Source organism: Pseudomyrmex gracilis, unplaced genomic scaffold, assembly GCF_002006095.1.
Source record: "Pseudomyrmex gracilis isolate BER0280 unplaced genomic scaffold, ASM200609v1 scaffold_136, whole genome shotgun sequence".
Classification (NCBI taxonomy): Eukaryota; Metazoa; Arthropoda; class Insecta; order Hymenoptera; family Formicidae; genus Pseudomyrmex; species Pseudomyrmex gracilis.
In genome coordinates, this window is record NW_018020720.1 from 408268 (window position 1) to 414170 (window position 5903).

At 37.3% G+C, this 5903-nt stretch overlaps 1 long non-coding RNA gene across 1 annotated transcript in view; it reads right to left on the bottom strand.

Annotated features, from left to right (window-relative positions):
* Nucleotides 1–4154: 4154 nt before the first annotated feature.
* The window catches only part of LOC109856839, a 3244-nt gene continuing 1495 nt past the window's right edge, over nucleotides 4155–5903 (bottom strand). The window contains exons 3-5 of the long non-coding RNA XR_002250423.1: nucleotides 5509–5700; nucleotides 4746–5022; nucleotides 4155–4446 (exon numbers count right to left, since the gene is read on the bottom strand). This is a non-coding gene — a long non-coding RNA (uncharacterized LOC109856839). The remainder of the gene's footprint in view (nucleotides 4447–4745; nucleotides 5023–5508; nucleotides 5701–5903) is intronic.

The following is a 5903-nucleotide window of genomic DNA, read 5'->3' on the forward strand; positions in this document are numbered from 1 at the left end:
CTCGATAACTCGAATCTCTATAACTCGAAAACCTTTATAAGACGCAAATTTTGTTCACTCCCGCTTCGCGAAAAGGAAAAAAGAACTTCGATAAGTCAAAACCTCTACAACTCGAAGATTTTAGCTCTTTCCTTAAGATTCGAATTATCGAGGTTTGACTATATATATATTTAGAAAATTATACAAACCGAAGTCTGATGAGATTTCTAGAAGAGAGACAAAACAAAGAGAAACGCGAAAAGCACTTGGAAGTTCTTGCTCGGAAATATCTGATTAAAATCCTTAGCCTCGGTATATAATGGTGTCTTTTGCATCTAAATATGCACCGGAGTACACCGGAGTATATATCTATCCAGGTTAATATAAAAAAGAAAGAGAGCGCGGAAAAACATTTCCTTATTTTTTTTTATTTTGTTACTTACATGCTATCGGAAAAAATATTGAAACGTTTAAATGGTAGCAAGAGAGAGAGAGAGAGAGAGCAAGAGAGAGAGAGAGAGAAGTCGCGAGATAATACACATCTTTCTTGCGTGGGTGGGAGCAAAAAAACATCAATAAGATCTGTCGCGAAGCACACGTGCAACAATCGTGATACATACGTTTGATAACCGCCCAGTTCACGTAATAAGTTGTTGCTTAACTCGATGTCAAAAGACGAACAATTGTTTCTAATTAGCAAAATGGAAACTTGCACAGCCGATGCTTCCAGTCACGTATAATCAAGATAAATATTACAATATATCGATGACGCGGAAAGAGAGAAAGGAGGATTTTATTGTTCAAACTCAAATCAATCGCGTCGTGATGTAACGACTAGATGTTGCATATTTTTTGCTATTAAAAATAATAAGAATTAACAAGCAAGTCGTTGCATTAAATTTATGAACGTGCTACGAGATCGACGTTTTCGAAAATTTTGTTCCGTAATTTGCAATTTCTAATATTTATTGTAAACCCTTATCAAAGTTTGTGACGCGACGCCTTTACGGCGCCAGTCACTCGGATAATTAGTTATTCTTTTGACAAAGCGTCGGGAAGTCGTGTCCTATCTCGGAATCGATGCGAACAAAGAGAGCAATTTCCCCGTCTTTAGGTTTGTTCATTTTTGTTTTGGATTTTTCGCGTCTATTTTTCGTAGTTGCGCGTTAGATCTCGAACTTTAGATTTGGTCGTTATTTTGGTATTACGGTTGCATTCTCAGAACGCTGCAGAGAATTGCAGACTTGTTGTGTTGCGATCGCGTTCTCGGGACGCCGAGAAACGCATTTTCTTTGTGTGGAATTTGGCGGTGAGCGAACTGAGAGACACAGCTCGTTATCGTTAGCCATCACCCGGAGGAGAGATAAGCGAAGCAACATCAGGAGCGAAGCGTCGTGATGTGAAGCCGGAGAAGAAAAAAGTGCACGCCGGGGGACATCATGCGTCGGAAATCTCACGGAGAGCCGGAATTTCTTCTCCTACGGGACAGCCAGACTTCCTGCAACTGAGATGGAGATTTATACGTTCGCGAGCTTATAGTCGGAGAACTCAGGAGGATTGAGAACGATCTTTCAGTTGGAGAAGTTTTCGGTCTCTTCCGAATATTCAAAAGGCGCCACGCTGTCACCGCGAAGATTACGCGGTAGCGAATCATTGGTTCGACGCGCGATCTTAAACCCGCTAGGTCGATAACGCGCCGCAAAGGATCGAGGTCGCGACACGCAGCGTCGATCGGCTGATGCTCTCGCGAAGGATCGATTTTCGTTACCGTTCCGCGCGAGCCGTGATTCCGACAGGACGTTCAGAGAACAAGATTGATGACTATAGCGAAAATAGTGCCACGGTCCTTCCAACGGCGAGGATCCGTCGAGGAATCAGAGAACCCGTATTGTATTGGTAAGACGGTGTGTCTTCAGTTTGTAAACCCGTAAATTCGGTTTAATTCCTTGTGGCATATTCCGTGTCACGAATCGCGAATTTCGTCGCAAATCACGCGAATGCGAGATCGCAAGTGTGTGTCAGGAGAGTATTTATTCCGCTCTCTCTAGAACGACGATCGCGGACAGTCATCTCGTGCGCGTCGTCTAATTCTCGGGTTCGTAAACGTAGTTTTGTGTCACGTAAATGTGATAGCGTTTAATCGATAGATACGGATTGTTAGATTCCGCCACGTCAATTGTTTTTTATTTCCGCGATTGTAGCGCGAATTTTCCAAGTAAACTCTCGTTGTTATTCTTGTTGTTAATTCCGCTGGTTCGTCTCTCTCTCTCTCTCTCTCTCTCTCTCTCTCTCTCTCTCTCTCTCTCTCTCTCTTTATTTCTTACATCCTATTCACAAACTCCGCCTCTTCGTTATAATTTTACTGATCGGTCAGAGCATTTTTCGCGTTTTTTTTAACATTTAAAAAATTAACGAAGAATTTGTCGAGACAAGTAACACGTGACTCGTTTGTACCGTCTGTCGGTATATTCTACGCAACATCTCAGAAAATTAACACAACAAAAGCGGTCGCAAGTTTTATTCAACTGTAATAAAATGTGCGATGCGGAAATTAACACGTCTCGATCGAATCAGATACCTATTTCGCTCGGATGTGAAATATAATTAATTACTGTCATTGATAATTATGATTAATACGTTATAATTACTGTGACGACGCGCTGTGATGACGTTTGAAGCAGTAATTGATTTGATGTAATACCTATTGCCAGTATGATATCGGAGAACTGTGATATTAATTATTATGGCAGCTGCTGTGTAATGTCATAACGCTCAGTCGTAATTTCTGTAGTGCCGATTGCACGAATCCAATAACAGCAACGTGTAACGCGCGTTTAAAGGAACGCGCGTCGATATAATAATAAATAATACAATGATAAATAATATAGTAATAAATAATCTAATAATTGTATGTAATAACGAGCATTGTGCGCAACCGCGCAACTTAATGAACAACGAGATAAAATTATACGTAGTTTGGAGAGTTCATTTCACTCAATGCACAATGCACAATAATTGCGGCGTATGTTTTACAGCAAATTAAATCTTTGTATAAAATAAATATTATATATATATATATATACCGTATATTGTCAAAATTATGACGTCAAATAAAAGCATACTTATACAGAGAAAGAAAACGCGGAAGTTGTAAAAATAATGTGTTACACACATATTTCGACTACTTTTTAATAATACTCGTCGCGCGAGAAGAAAAAATACACACAAAAAATAAAAAAAGAAATGAGATATATAGAGAGAAAATTGAAAGAAAGAGCAAGGCGTTGAGAGTTCCTATTACCAAGACATTACTCGAAAGCGTAATGGGTCTAATCAATGTTGCGAATGCGGAATATACAGGGTGTCCCAGAATTGCTGTACAATCTCTCGTAGGCAGGTAGAAGCGCTCACACACACCAGGCGCGCGGCTCACTGACGTGCGCCTGGCTAAAGGTCGGCACTGATTGGCCTGATTTACTCAATAATTATTCCTTTATTATAAATAATAGAAAAAAATGGTTCAGGACTTTTCGACTCAGTTTTACTCTTTCTATTTGCCTACGAGAGATTGTACGGCAATTCTGGGACACCCTGTATATCATTTCGCGGAATGTAGGACATTTCCGTGGGGAATCGGGAGCGGACATCTCTCGATAGATGCTAGAAATATTTAACTGCCATATGGCCCGTGTCTATATTCGAGAACAAAGCAGATTTTCAACAAACAGATCTTTCGAAATTGTAATAAAGATCGCGCGTCACGTGCATAATATGACCGAAACGTAAAGTTCGGATGAGTTTGCAAAGAAAACTTTCCTGATTTTGTTTACGCAGCTGTCACACAAACAGTTACGTACAGTAATGAAGGTAGCGCTTGATATTTATCTTCTGAAGGGATCGTCAACGACAACATCATCAATATGATACCACTGTCGCTATCTGTGCGTCGTTTCATATACTTATCAATCGCTTTACGTAGAACAAATATTTTTGTTTCTCCAATTGACATTAATATGTTTACTTCTTCTAGAATTTGCGTCTAGTTACATTTCTTTTTACAAAACATTTGATAAAAATAGTTGACAAGTTTAAACATTTAGAAAAAAAAATTGAGAATATAATAATATTTATACCAATGTACTAACTTTGCGTGCAATCAAGTATATATATATTTTTTTACTTTATTTGTGTGAAGTTTTGATAAAATTCGACTTAAGTTAAATATCGATAGTATTTATATATAGATTATGTGATAAATTACATCCTCATCTGATGAAGATAATGTATCCTGATCATATTTGCAGCTCTGACATTGCACGTTTATTCAACAGAACTCCGCAATTTAATGCAATCACTGATTTTATTAGCTTCCCAGTCTTCGTACCAAATACCTCAATCTATTTAATCATGGCGGACATGAATAGTTTATCTCTGCGGTTTAATTTAAACGCACGTACGCGCTAAAATCTTTTGTAAAGTGATATTGTTTAGTAAAGCGAAAGCATATTATACACGATAGATAGATTCAAATTCATATATATGTGACAGTAAAAGTGATTAAAATCAATATCTCACTCTCTAAAAAGTAAAAAAATTCGATTTTTTAAATACAAAGCAAGAGTCGTTTTTGTACATTATAATTTACGAACTATCTATTAGATGGCGACATGTATTCTGTTCGTGTTGATCCGAAATCCGAATATACTCGCTTCTACGCGTATTTTATATTTTAATGAAAAATATTTGAACAACCAAAGTTGTGTTACCTTTTAAATATTAGCCATTTTTTTGATCACTTGGCCGAAAACAATTTTATCATTGTTCGCGGATAGCGAACGCTTAAAAGTGAGATTAAACTTGGAATAGTTTCTGCCATTATCATCGTCATAGGGTAGATAGAATACCGGGACTGTAACGCAAATTGAAGGTTTCCTTTTCAAATGAGTCGCCGTATATAGAGGTACCGTCGGTATTATTAAACTTTGTGACATCTCCGTTCTGACATCAGTAACCGCAGACAATTCGATGAAATAGAGTAATTTCCTGGTAGTTTAAATTTTGATTTAATGCACAACGTAGAAGGATGCGAGTATAATATTTAGATGTGTAGATAGCATAATCTTGTTTTAAACGTCTAGGATTTGATTTCAATAGCGCATTTGTTGCATATAAACAAAATTATTTGTAGGACAGTTTGCGTTTTAGAAAAAATATTGCAGACGAGCAGTATTTGTATATAGCAAACTTTTATGGCTAGTCTACAATGAAGGTAGTAAGACTGTAGGAGTAGAGAGTAAACTATTTTTCGATGAAGAAACGAGACAGGAATAACGAAATGGGCAATTCTCATTTCTGCCTACTGCCTTATTGTCAGCCAATAAAAGACGCGTGTCAAAAAACGCGAAATAATTACTTGTATAGACAAAAATGAAATAACTCCAAGAACCTTACTTCTTACTCTATACTACTTACTCTCATTGTAGACGATTCTTTAGAATTTGTACTTAGAATTTGTACTATACGACAAACCGTTTATTTCAAAAAGCTGCGAAGTTCTCTCATGTGAGCGGTACGACATTGTAGAGTTGAAACACTATACGCCCTAATTTCCAATTTTCCACTTTGACTCCGATATCAAAGAAACATTGTTTAATTACATTTTCTGGGCTAACTGTCTTTGGTATAATCTAATATCTAATGCACCAGTCCTTCGTTGAATCACTGAAACGTATTTGCGTAATATGCAAAAAATATGTCAGAAAGTGTATATATATATATATACAGGGTCCGCCACTTAAATCCGGACAAAAATTTTTTTCTCGAAAAAGTTGTTTATTACAGAAAATATGAAAAAACATAAATAGACTGCTTTATAGCTGGGTTAAGGGATCTTTTCTGAGACATTTTACTCAATGTATCCGCCC